The sequence below is a fragment of the Agrilus planipennis genome, unplaced genomic scaffold (genome assembly GCF_000699045.2).
Source record: "Agrilus planipennis isolate EAB-ADULT unplaced genomic scaffold, Apla_2.0 scaffold155, whole genome shotgun sequence".
NCBI classification, from domain to species: domain Eukaryota; kingdom Metazoa; phylum Arthropoda; class Insecta; order Coleoptera; family Buprestidae; genus Agrilus; species Agrilus planipennis.
In genome coordinates this window covers 135024-148248 of record NW_020439161.1, presented here as the reverse complement: position 1 = coordinate 148248, position 13225 = coordinate 135024, and the positions used below count along the sequence as shown (strand labels likewise).

Sequence of the window (13225 nt, the reverse complement as noted above, 5' to 3'; positions counted from 1 at the left end):
TAGAGTACTGTGCGCTGATCAATTTCTGATAGGATGACTAGATCAAGGAATGAAGTACTGTACTCTGATCAGAAACTGATCAGATCGGTGGATCAATGGACAGAGTACTGTACTCTGATTAGATCGGTGGATAAACGGATAGAGTACTGTACTCTGATCAGAAACTGATCAGATGCCCGTATTACGGAAAATCTGATCCGNTAACAATAATTTTACAATATTGCATACAGAATAAATCAGGTAAAAAATAAAGTTCTGTATAATGATCCAGTGTTCTGAACTGGATCGGATGCAATTTTGATTTAAAGATTGTACTGAAACTGTAATAGAATTTGTAGCATTAGATTGTGATAAGAAATTGGTCAGATGACTGGATTAAGGGATAGTATACTCTACTATGATCAATTTCTGATCAGATGGTTGGATCAACAGATAGAGTACTGTGCGCTGATCAATTTCTAATCGGATGACCAGATCAAGGAATGGAGTACTGTACTCTGATCAGAAACTGATCAGATCGGTGGATTAACGGATAGAATACTGTACTCTGATCAGAAACTGATCAGATGGGTGGATCAACGGATAGAGTACTAGACTTTAATCAGAAACTGATCAGATGGATGGATCAACGGATAAAGTACTGTACTCTGATCGGAAACTGATCAGATGCCCGTATGACGGAAAATCTGATCCGCATCTGATCATAATCCGGGTTCTCTGAACTAATTTCCAGTCGGGTAGTTTTAAGGAAATATGAAAATCGAAAGGACTGGAGATGCGTATCCAGTCAGTCTACAAATCGGCGACTCTATGGCGATGTTGATGAAAGGCATATTTTGTTGAAACTGAATCATATTTTGCCGCTCAGCTGTATCCATTATAAATTTTAGCTTGTTTCTGTTAGCTTGGGCGTCTTGATAGTATTAAACGATAATGTTCAGGGTTTTGTTTAAAGCATTTGGCTAAATAGAATAACAACTGGACATATTAAGAGTATGTCATAAATTTCTTACAATCATGTAGGTCAGTACCTAATTCCAGCATAAAGGCAATTCACAAGAGTAGATATTTTCAGATCCATGGGTTGATTGAATTAGTATCAGATATAAAATGATAGATGCGTGTCTAAGCTAAAAATAAAACTTTATTACTCGACATCCGTTAATCGTTTACAACTGCAGCTACATATATGTACATATGCTATACCTACCAACAATTTTTAATGCAATCGTGTCATGAAAGACAAAATGACAGCGAAAAAAATTTGGAAACGTACCAAAGCTATTGTACCGTATTGGCACTATTCCCAGAAAAAAAACATTTTCATAAACATTCGTTTAACATAAATGGCAAACACATGAGACTCTCGCTTACAGTTTATAAAGAATAAGATTGATATCAATCATAAAAAAGTTACTTAAAGGCGAATGTTCGAAACTGGTGAGTTTTGTCATAACAAGTTGTTGTTGAGAATACTGATTAGTTTACTAGTTGTAATAAAAATAGACCAGTCAAATTCGAATCTCGGGAAAAGTAAATGTTGCCCAGGGTAAGACCTTTGTATGTAAATCAAGGATATTTGCAAATTATTCAAATATTTTGGTTGGAATTGTTGCTAAATTGCATCTGAAAACATGCGAAATAGGTTTTTCGTTGATAACAAAAATTCTCGAAATTGGATCACTAACTGCTGAGTAATGTTTAATAAACCGTTAAAAATTGCCAATACTTCGCTTGTTAATAACTTTTTTAAAACAAACGTATTGTTGATACTCATGAAAATCATTAGCTCTTTTTAAAGCAACCAAATCAAAAGAAAAAGCAACTTGATCCGTGCTATAGTTTCCGGAATATTCTATTTTGCACTAAATAATATATAATGTTAATTTCTATAGGTTTGGTAAAAGATGAGGCAATTTTGTCATTTGACATTCGATAGTTCACGGCTAATTCTTCCAAGAACGTAATTGTACAAATCGATTTCTATAAATTAAATTGTTAAAAATTGTGGTTAAAGAAGGGTTATCTTTTTATAAACAAATAACGAAAATATTATTGCACATAAAATAAATAATTAACGATATCAGCTGATAATAATTAAGTGTATTAGTTTAATTGTTGGATATGCTCCCGTTTGGTTATAAGCAACTGTTTACCCTTCCAGTAAACTTATGAATTACAGCTCGAACCATTAAATTATTACTTTTAATTAATATCAGCTGATATTGTTAATTATGTATTTTATTTTCGGTTTTTTTGCTTTTCTCGCTATTGTTGTCTATAGTCTACCGTATTGCAATTGATTTTTTAACATTCTTCTAAATTTGAATAGGTATTTTCATTTTCAATTCTTCATAAAAATGATATTGAATGATTGAAGTTGAGAAACAAAATATTTAATGACTACATATTATTAGTTTTGAAGTTCTTCTAATAATTTCACAGCTATTTTCGTTTCGTTTTAATTGATTTTACAAAGAACAGTAAGTAATTTGAAAACTGGGAGATGGGTGTAGGGATAGATAATACAATTCTGTATAAGGCAATGAAAACACATACATGGTGTTCCATTTGAAAAAACTGACTTACGATGGTTTGAAGTTAAACAAATCCGCCACTAAATATCTAACATCCTGCATGTAATTAACCCACTTTGAAAGTATGAACGGAAAGCTCGAGGGTTTAGCTTCCTTTTCTGAGAATATTGTTGCTCTAGCTTTCATTCTGTAAAATATGTATGCTCTTTTGCAACCTACTGCACTGTGATACTTTTTTTAAAAAAAAAAATAATATCTCGAAGACGGTTAATTTTAGAAGTAGAAAAGCATTATAAAAGTCTACTTAAAATCATAAGTAGAAAATCTTCATAATATACCGAGTGTTCCATTTAAAATAACGAAGTTGGTGTCAACTTTCGGTATAACCGGAAGTGCTACATCGATGCCGTTAATTTAATTGAGAGGAGCATTATCCAAATTTTCAAAATTCAAATCGAAGCAGTTTTCGAAATATTTTTATGGGTGATCACCGTGAGACACCCTGTATGTTTTTCGCGAAATAGTAGAGAACGTTGGATCCTCTCATGCGACAGTATAGTAAAATTTAACGGAATAGTTGCTGTATCCTTATCATTTGCAGCGGCTGCGAGTCTTGCTTGAAACTGATTTTCAGTCGCGAGTAGATTTGTGCCGGTGGTTCCGAAAGAAAAGTGCTGCATAGCCTAATTTTTTCCAAAACACAGTGTTGTTTACAGATAAATATGCTTCACGAGGAACGGAATTTTGAATTTTCATAATAATCACTACTTGTGTGACACAAATTCGCATATCGTACATCCTACGCGATTTCAAGAACTATTGCGTGCGGTGCAAAATTTTTGGAGACTTATCTTTACTTACAACCGACTAATGTTTACGTAACCTACATTTTATTTTTTTGAAGTGAAACTTTACGCACGGTAGGGTAACTTCGTTTCATGCGAGTTGCTATGTAACGAAATCATGCAACGCATTTCTCCCGCTGTCTGTCCCTATGTATCCTTAGATCTTTAAAACTACGCAACGGATATTAATGCGGTTTTTTTTAATAGGTAGAGTAATTCAAGAGGAAGGTTTATATATATAATACATGCATAATATAGTAGAGAAACACTGATCATTTTAGAGGTTTCTAATGTGATGTCGTAAATAAACACATTTTTTTGCGCTTACATTGCAAACGCTGGCTGAACCGTACGAGATGATCAAAAAAATGTACTACAGTTTTGTACACCTAAGAAAGGTCTACAAAAAAGTCCGGGATGATATATGTCTATCTCTTAGGAATAACCCACAATAACCACTTTTTATCCGTTACTTTTTACGAGAAATAATGGCTTATTTACGAAGCGATTTTAAGCAATACAGCATTAATCCTCATTCAATTAAGTAATTTTAAATAAATTGTGCATTTAAAATAGATCAATATGACTCTTTACAGCAGTGATTCTCAACAGGTGGTTCGCGAACCCCTGGGGGTTCGCAGTGTTTGCAGAGGGGGTTCGCGAAAATAATATTGTAATAACGAATTTTTGAAAACGCCATTAAAATCAAAAGCAAAAAAAAAACAAAACAAAAACACAAAAATTAAAGAACACATGCACTGTAAAACAGATTGTTGGCTGCCTGTTTGTTAAGAAATCTATAATAAATTTCAATATTTTCATTTATTTTTTCCTTATTTGTTTTCCAAAATTACTTCATCAATATATATATCAACAATTTTATACATTAAAATTTATTCCTCTTATTCAAGTAATCAAATACTATTTATTCTCTTTTTATTACAAACATTTATTTATATTTAAAACATTTTATCAATGTGATTAGTATCATGTTCTGCTTTATATTTAAAATCATTGCAGCAGTTTTTCCTTTAGATATTTCACGATTAATATAATCAATTAATCTGCAATATCAAAAATATATATCCTATCAAATCTTATAGCTTTTTTTTCTGTCATTAACGACTACATAGGAGGTTCGACAAATTTTCTCGGACCTTTCTTTGGTTCGCGACGAAAAACAGGTTGGGAAACACTGCTTTACAGCATGTAAATTATATGGATATTTTTGAAGGTATTACAGACTTAAAATGCAGGGACATAGCGGTTGTTTCACTTCAGTAGCGTGTTGTATAATTACACGTTGTATTTTTTTTTTATGTTCGTACATTTACATAGTACTGTCAGTAATGTACTAAATTATTAGTACTAAATTGTTTATGTTTATCTTAGACATTCGTTGATCGGTAATGTTCACATTCTCCAACCATGCAGCTGCAGACATTCGGTAGACATCTATGTTACTAATTCACGCACAGGACCGGCTTCGGGTTGTAACTTATTGTGATTTTCTTAATTCGTTTTTCCCTTAACAACACTGCTGAACTCATCGTGCGATTGTTTATTCCATCTAGTTTATACCCTTCAAACTCGGTACTGTTACACCCTGTATACGCACTAGAAGCGTTGTCTCCGAAACGAAAATTACAATATTTGACGCAAAAGCAGTAATTTTCTTTAACTCGATTTTTCTCTAACCCGAGCATAATTGGTTTCATTTAGCAGGTTCGAGTTTGGGAAGTTTGACTATATTTCTTGGTGTTCTGTATTTGTAGTACCTCTCAAAAACTCATTAAACAGTTAATTGGTTCGGCATACTATTATTTCATTGAGTCATTAAATTGATTAACTGAATGATTAGGGAAGTTTCTTTCCTAATAATGAAAAATAACATGTCTCACCGATTTAAAAGTATTTTTTGAGAAGGTGTAAAAGTAATCCAAAATATCAACTTAATGCAAACATTCAAATCATTGATTTTATTGATTCTGTCGACATATCGTAATATCATCGTGGGAGATGAGGCACCCTGTACTCTGATCTAGTGCAAAACAAAATAATATTATTGTTCGATGTATAACTGATCGCATTCAATAACATTGTAATCTACAAATATTTCTGTTTACTGTAAAATATTATTAAAACGAAATATCTGTCATAAAACAAATAACCAAAAATAACTGTTGCTCAGAGAAGTAATAGGAAATTTGGTTCGTAAAAAAGGAAAAAAACATTACACTGTTTATAACAACGTAAATGTAAGCGGAAATAACCGAATGTACTTACTTATTTACGCGCATATGAAATTTTATTTTACTACTGAAAATGCAAAAACTAATTACATGATAAAACAGTTTGCACAATTTAATCTAGACTGTCAACACATAAAAAACATTTTATTGAATTTGGTAGGGGTTCGAGCTCATTGACTGTATTCTACAAATATCCAGAAAGAAAGCAACCACCACTAAATATAGTAGGGGATTGTTCCATAATCCGGATAAAGTAATGATCGCAGTTTGTGACGCACTTCTCGCTACAGTGGTCTGATGCAATTCGGGAAATTCCCGAATCATTGTAAAACATCATGAAACTGAAGAATATAAATGAAGAAGACAGCAGAAAAACTAAAAACAAAAACTCTGTGAAACAACATGGAGAGGGTCAGTTTCCACTTTGTGGACAACAACTCTAGGCTTCGTCTCAACGGCAGTATACTGTTCGCCAGCCTGGCTTAACAGCCCCCATATGCTCATAGAAGTTAATATAAAAATTCATTTTAGTCTTTTACTTACTATAAACTACCTGAGGGAAAATTTGTTGTTGTTGTCACACCCTCGCCAGGAATCGAACCCGGTACCTTCGACTTTATGCACCAATGCTCTGATCACTAAGCTAAGAATGATGACACCAGAAACAACCATACACCGTACTTATTAGGTCATTAGATCTGTTGAACCAATGTAATTATATTAATACTGTAGCGAGTACGAGCGTGTTTGTGTGCGATCGGGATTACGTGTGCGTGAACGGCTTATCGATTCGCTGACTAGCCGCGGTCGCGTTTCTTCATGTGCGCCGTATTTGTAAATGTGTGTGTCGTACCTGCGTTCCGAGAAAGCAGTTAAACAGTTCAAAGAAAAAGTAAACTATCCGGATGTTTCCAGAAGATCCCCGAAAGTAAACAAAAGAGTATTTAAAGGAAGAGACGATCGCCGAGAGAGGAAGAAATAAATTGACCGTTGCAGAAGTGAATCGAGAAATAAATTGATTGTGATAGCAGTGAAATAAATAGCACAGTGAATAGTGATACATCAACATTAGTGTAAATAAATAGTTTTTGTAAGTAATTTTGTTAAAGCCACGAACATTACAATACTATATATATATGAAACATTTTGACATTTAGGTGCAAACTACAACCGTCTTCGATCTAGAAAACCTTCTATCAAAACCACAACAACTGTCACATATGAATGATTCAACCTGACGAACACCCGATATCAATAATAGACCACAAAATAGGACAACCAAATCCTATGTATCACCTAAAAGCCCCCAGGGTTGGACTTATCATCTATAATCTGGTCAACTCTGAACGGAAAACCGATGCGCAGAGGGATGATTTGTCTATTTCCTGCAGAAATGGGGCATGACCGACGCTTCTAGGCGAATGTGGCGAAATTCAAACTGTGCAACACATCATGGCAGACTGTCCAAGGACAGGTTAAGAAAGGACACATGCACACTTCCTGATGGCGAGCCCTGAATCACTAATTCATTTATATAAGAATTACATATTTATCTGTAATTGTAATTGAAACAGCAATTGTAACGTTATGCTATTATATTTATTTTATAATTTCATTATTTCGACGCCATACGGCAAATAGAATAAATAACCAAAGAGATCATAAGGTCGTCAGTCCTAAGACTGGTTGAACACGCACCTCCACTTTTTCCTATCCTGAGCTAAACTTCGCATTTCACTAAAACTAGAACTACCCACATCCTTAACATCCTTTCGAACAGTAATCTAATCTAGATCTACCACTAACGTACAAAAACGTTAATTATTTTCGCGGAAAACTATGAGATAGTGCAAATATTAAAAAGTGGCGTCAGTGCAAAAGTGTTGGCTGATGAGTCTGATGTCGGTACGTTGACCATGTCAGACATAAACTGCTGTTATTTGCTATACCTAGCAGCAACTCTATGTATTTTTCTTTATTTGAAAGAGGTCCCAATAATTCAGATTTTTCGTTAATTAAGAAACCAATTTTTGATAATTAAATGTCCCAATGAAGCAAGTTCCAAAAATCTCGAGTTTTTGACGTACAAACATTTAAAGTTACCTAACCTAACTATTAATCTGGTTCTGGTTTTCGTATCGATAGGTACGAGATTGATATGTATTAATATTAACGAGAAGGAAGGATTTAGCTTACTATTATTACTATTACTTAAATACCGTCCAACTGCCCGAAATCCGAATTTAACTCCTTTCTTCAACATGTTTTAGGAATAGAAAGTGTCCGCTGGATGTTTGATTTTGATAACATTTATCTAATTGTTACATATATCTTCATTGACATATATACACATTCACTTCTATGCTCGCGAATGGTTAATTTAGAAATTCGAAAAAGATTGTTAAAGGTGTATGTTTGGAGCGCGGCTTTGTACGGGTGCGAAACATGGACAGTGGGCGCGGTGGAAAAGAAAAGGTTAGAAGTATTCGAAATATGGTGTTATAGGCGAATGATGAGGATACCGCGGATAGAAAAGGTTAAAAATGACGAGGTATTAGAAAGAATAGGAGAACATAGGACTCTATGAATGTCAATAAAAAATAGGCGAGATAGGTTGGTAGGTAAACCTTCTCAGGCATGAAGGTCTAGTCAGAGACATATTATAGGCAGAAGCAGTGGTTAGGAGGGAAGAGGTAGACCTAGATTACTGTTCGCAAATAGTTAAGGATGTGGGTTGTTCTATTTTTAGGGAAATGCGAAGTTTAGCTCAGGGCAAGAAAGAGTGGAGGTACGTGTCCAAACAGCCTTAGGACTGACGACCTTATGATGATGAATACCCATTCACGCTTATATATATGAGTATATATAAAGGCCCTTAACATTATGCTATCGGAACTTTTAAGTTTAGGTAAGTTTGAACTAACGTAAATCAAAAACTCGGGATTTTTAGTATTTGTGATGATTGAGACGTTTGATCAGGATGATTGAAAGAATATTTTCTCATTGTTCAATCGACTGAAACCTATTTTCTTTTATCAAATGGCGCGGGATCCTTTGCAGACCTAAAATGTTTTCACCCTGTCATAAGTTTTACAATTTTATTAAATGAATTCTTTTCACTTTCTTCGCATCTATCTACACCTAGCTACTTTATAAAGACATTCTTAAATAAAAATAACAGTTGAGTTTTCCGATATAATCTTATCGTTAGTACCATCTGTTGCTTTTATTATGTCAAAAAAATGTGTGAAAAGAAAACAGAAAGTAATCAATACTAAAGGCCTGCAAAAGTTCGCGAAAGTGAAAAGTTGAATGAAGTTAAATCACATTTCTTAAATCTTAGCCTTTATAACATAAGTGCGGATACAACGTGTAACTTCCGGAAAACCCTTATGACTTTTTTATTGAGATAGACATTATAAATACAAAATAGCGTAGTGGTAAATACCACCAACTCTATAATGAAAATAATTTTGTTTCTGTTTCTTTACTGAAACGAATTCTCTTATAGCACGCTACGGAGACAAAGAGCTAACAAGCAAAAATCGACGTTGCCAGATGAATTTCTTTTTAATTCCACCTTTTTTTACACAAAATTATCTTATAGGTACTTCCTCGGATATTTTTTTGGCGAATGAAGGATGTGTAAACACAAAAATTTATTTAACACGAAAAAGATAGACCTTCTTTTCCATCAGTTATTTAACTATTTAAATAAATATTCAAAATACAAATTACTTTTAAACAACAAGAATTCGTTTGGTATAAAAATTGAAGTTATTTATTATTAAGGTCAATAAGAATCCCCTTTTCCCTAAGCTGCCTGTAAATTCCCTGGGTTTTTTGTAAGCAGGTAGATGTTTAAAGAGTGGCGCAGTCGCTTAAATCGGCGCCATGTTTAGTGCACTTGGGTATCCACGGTATAGGCATATGTATGTGTAATAAAATAATTCGAAGTGGTCTGTATTCTGTCGAAACTGCCAGACGCGGATCGCGATTTCGATCTTTTTGGATCTCATCAGCGCGTCGAAGGCAGCTCCGACAGAACAGAGACCAACCTTTACCTGCTGTCTTAACAGCGCGTTTTAGAAAATACCACAAATGGCATGGTGAACGCCATCTGTAGTACGATACTACATTTTAAGATTACGTATGCTCCAACAAGGTCCATTTAAAAATATGGATATCTACTTGCTGAAACGAATCCCGGCGTAGCTAACCTCAACGTGATAGGCACGTTACCATAATCGAATAAAATAATTCAAAGTGGTCTGTATTCTGTCGAAACTGCCAGACGCGGATTGCGATTTCAATTGTTTTGGATCTCATCAGCGCGTCGCAGGCAGCTCCGAGTGTACCAAGTAGATATCCATATATTTAAATGGACCTTGTTGGAGCATACGTAATCCTAAAATGTAGCATCTTACTACAGATGACGTTCACCATGCCATTTGTGGTATTTTCCATATGTATGTGCAGTATTTTGTCTCTGGAAAGTGATTGCCCGCCCCCTGAGCTCATTTTAAATGACTCATAAAATTTCTTTTATTAATAGAATGTCCATCGTCTATCAGTTTGACAGTTTGGGGTAAACATGGCCACCAAGTCGACAGTTGCTGTTTTTTTTGTTTTACGAAATACATTGATCAAAATTTATAATTAATATTTGTGGTTGTGGAATACCATAAGAAGTTTCGTTCCTATCCGATGTCCTTTTGGAAACGAGAGTTTAAAAACGATTAACATATAAACAATAAAAATTTAACAATAAAATATGAAAAGCTTTTCCTCTCGGGCTAAAATTCACACCCAAAATAAACAAAACCGCTAGATTTGACAATAGCGTCATTATGTAAATCTTTAACGAAGATGAGTGCATGCATGGTAACGATCAAATTTTGCGAATCAGGTCAAACGTGTTGATTTGCTTTTCGATATAATGGATGAGATAATTACATGTACACATTGATTGTTCGCATTCGCGGAAGAATATTGCCATGGAGAAAGGGGCTCAGTCATAATGTATCGGAAGTTAAAGAGGATAGCTTCTCAAAATGATACTTTTCCAAACAAAAAAAAAATATCGCTAAAAAATTTGGTGGTGAAAATCACAGAAAAACAAGCAGATTTTCTCATATATCTTCGCAATATCGAAAAGCAAACTGTTGATAATAGGTTTTTTTAATATTTGGGAAAAAAGGAGAATTTGTTATTATTTGTCCCACTATGAAAGTATATATAATGAAATTAATAACATTTTACTTTTGACTGAGCCTTACTTCTAAATAAACGGAAATGTGGACAATGATAGGGTACATGGCATAAAGAAACTGTTCAGATATTGTTGTATATTCTACAAGGTACTCCACTCTTTTATTATAAGAAGCTCTAATAACATCACCGCCCGTGCAAATTAAAACGATGAATTTCCCGGTTTTGCTCGATTTTCTCCATTAATACTGATTCGATACAATAAAACAAGGTCTCAAAATATCAGAGTTTTCATCCCCTACTTGTCAAACTGAATCTACAACGCCGCTTGAATACCGCAGATCCAGTTTGTAGATGCTTTCATGCTACCCTTGTCAAACATACGAAATACTACAGTTAACTGTAAATATCAGTAGGTATCGATATACAGGAGCATAAGATTAGAATGCTTAGATTTTCAGATGATATAACAGTGTTAGCATCTGGCAAGAAGGAGTTAGAGATAACTTTAAATAAAATGGAAGAGGTATTGACAAAACAGTACCTACTGTATGAAAATAAATAAAAGTAAAACAAAAATACTGGTGTGTAATGGAAGAAAAAATATGGAAAGAGCGAATATAAAGACAGGAGACGAAAAATTAGAAGAAGTGGCTGATTTTAGATATCTAGGAAGTCAGATAAGTTAGGACGGAAGGAGTAGTAGGGATATAAAGCAGAGAATAACGCAGGGTCGTGTCGCCTTTAATAAAAAGAAGTCGCTTCTATGATCGCGAGCGGTCAATTTAGAAATTCGAAAAATGTTGTTAAAGGTGTATGTGTGGAGCATGGTGCTGTACGGGTGCGAAACGTGGACAGTGGGCGCGGCGGAAAAGAAAGAGTTGGAAGCGCTCGAAATGTGGTGTTACAGGCGGATGATAAGGATACCGTGGAGAGGTGTTGGAAAGAATAGGAGAACAGAGGACTCTATGGAAGTCAATAAGAAATAGGCGAGATAGGTTAGTACGACAACTTCTCAGGCATGAGGTTATAGTCAGAGATATATTATAGGCAAAAACGGAAGTTAGGAGGGATGGAGGTAGACCTAGATTAGATTACTGTTCGCAAATAGTTAAGGATGTGGGATGTTCTAGTTTTACGGAAATGCAAAAATTAGCTCAGGATAGGAAAGAGTGAAGGTGCGTGTCCAAACAGTCTGACGACTTCATGATGATGATGATGATGACATGATATCAACCTGCTTCTAGCGGAGTATCTTCTTTTTGGTTGGTGATTTATCGAAGCTAAGTATATGTGACGTGCTCATCATGATAAGGTCGTCAGTCCTAAGACTGATTGGACACGCACCTCCACTTTATCCTATCCTGAGCTAATCTTCGAATTTCCTTAAAACTTGAACATCCCCCATCCTTACCTATTTGTGAATCTAATGTAGGTCTACCTCTACTCCTTTTAACTCTTGTTTTTGCTTCTAAGGTGTCCCACCAACCTGTCTCACCTATTTCTTATTGAAATAAACGTTAAGTTTAAATTTTTACGGTCAGGATATCCAGGATAAGTTAGAAACATGTAGATGATATAAAAAAAACATACATTTACACTTTTTCTCAAGATTATTAATAAAATCCTTTCTCTCTTTAAGAACTATATACCATGTAATAAGATTTTAATATGTATATCGCGGCTTTCAGAGAAACAGTCAATCCTATATACGCAGAAGTTGGTCATTCTCTATATGACTATATGTTTTAATGTGTTTGCTAGTAACTCGATAGATGGACAACAAAGCGATCCTATAAAGGTTCCGGTTCTTTCATTTCTCCTAAAAATGGACAACATTGAACTTTGGCTTATATTTCTTGAACAAAAGAAGATTGATGTCCTTTGATAATGCCACCGATATAGGTCTTTAAGCGTAGATAGAAACTTCATGATCAATTTGTGTCCTTATCCTTCTTCTTCTTCACAAAAATTTGAACAACCTTTTAACAAAGTGCTTGATTATTTCAATTTTATCACATCGTTACCTATGTTCATTCATTTAGGTAATGTATATGTCAAGTGCAAAGTCCATTGACCTCATTTTTCGGCCCATTTTAGGACTGAGCACTTCGTTAATATCAAACTGAACAGATTGGATTTTAAACAGAAAGCTAACGTAGCTAACCAAATGTAACATACTTAATAAAGCATTTCTTGCAGGGATTATTGTCTGTAATTTTACAAAGATTCGATTTTTCACAAAAAGAAAAAAAAATCAATTTAAATATATTTTACTGCGTTGAATTACATTAGGGATGGGTTGGGTTACGTGTTAGTTTCTTTTTTAGTATAGTACTTCGCTCCTTGCCTTCATCCCTTCAAATATTCTTTGGTTATG

General features: G+C 34.4%; 1 protein-coding gene across 2 annotated transcripts in view; it reads left to right on the top strand.

The window, feature by feature from the left end:
- LOC108737481 (sex peptide receptor-like) overlaps positions 1 to 13225 on the top strand; it is an 86326-nt gene that overhangs the window by 54296 nt on the left and 18805 nt on the right. The window contains exon 1 of one of the 2 annotated variants that reach the window (XM_018470343.2): positions 1366 to 1440. The exons of the other annotated variant lie outside the window; for it this stretch is intronic. The gene's annotated coding sequence lies outside the window, so the exon portion shown is untranslated. Of the gene's footprint in view, positions 1 to 1365; positions 1441 to 13225 lie in introns of those variants that run through there. 2 annotated transcript variants of the gene reach the window in all.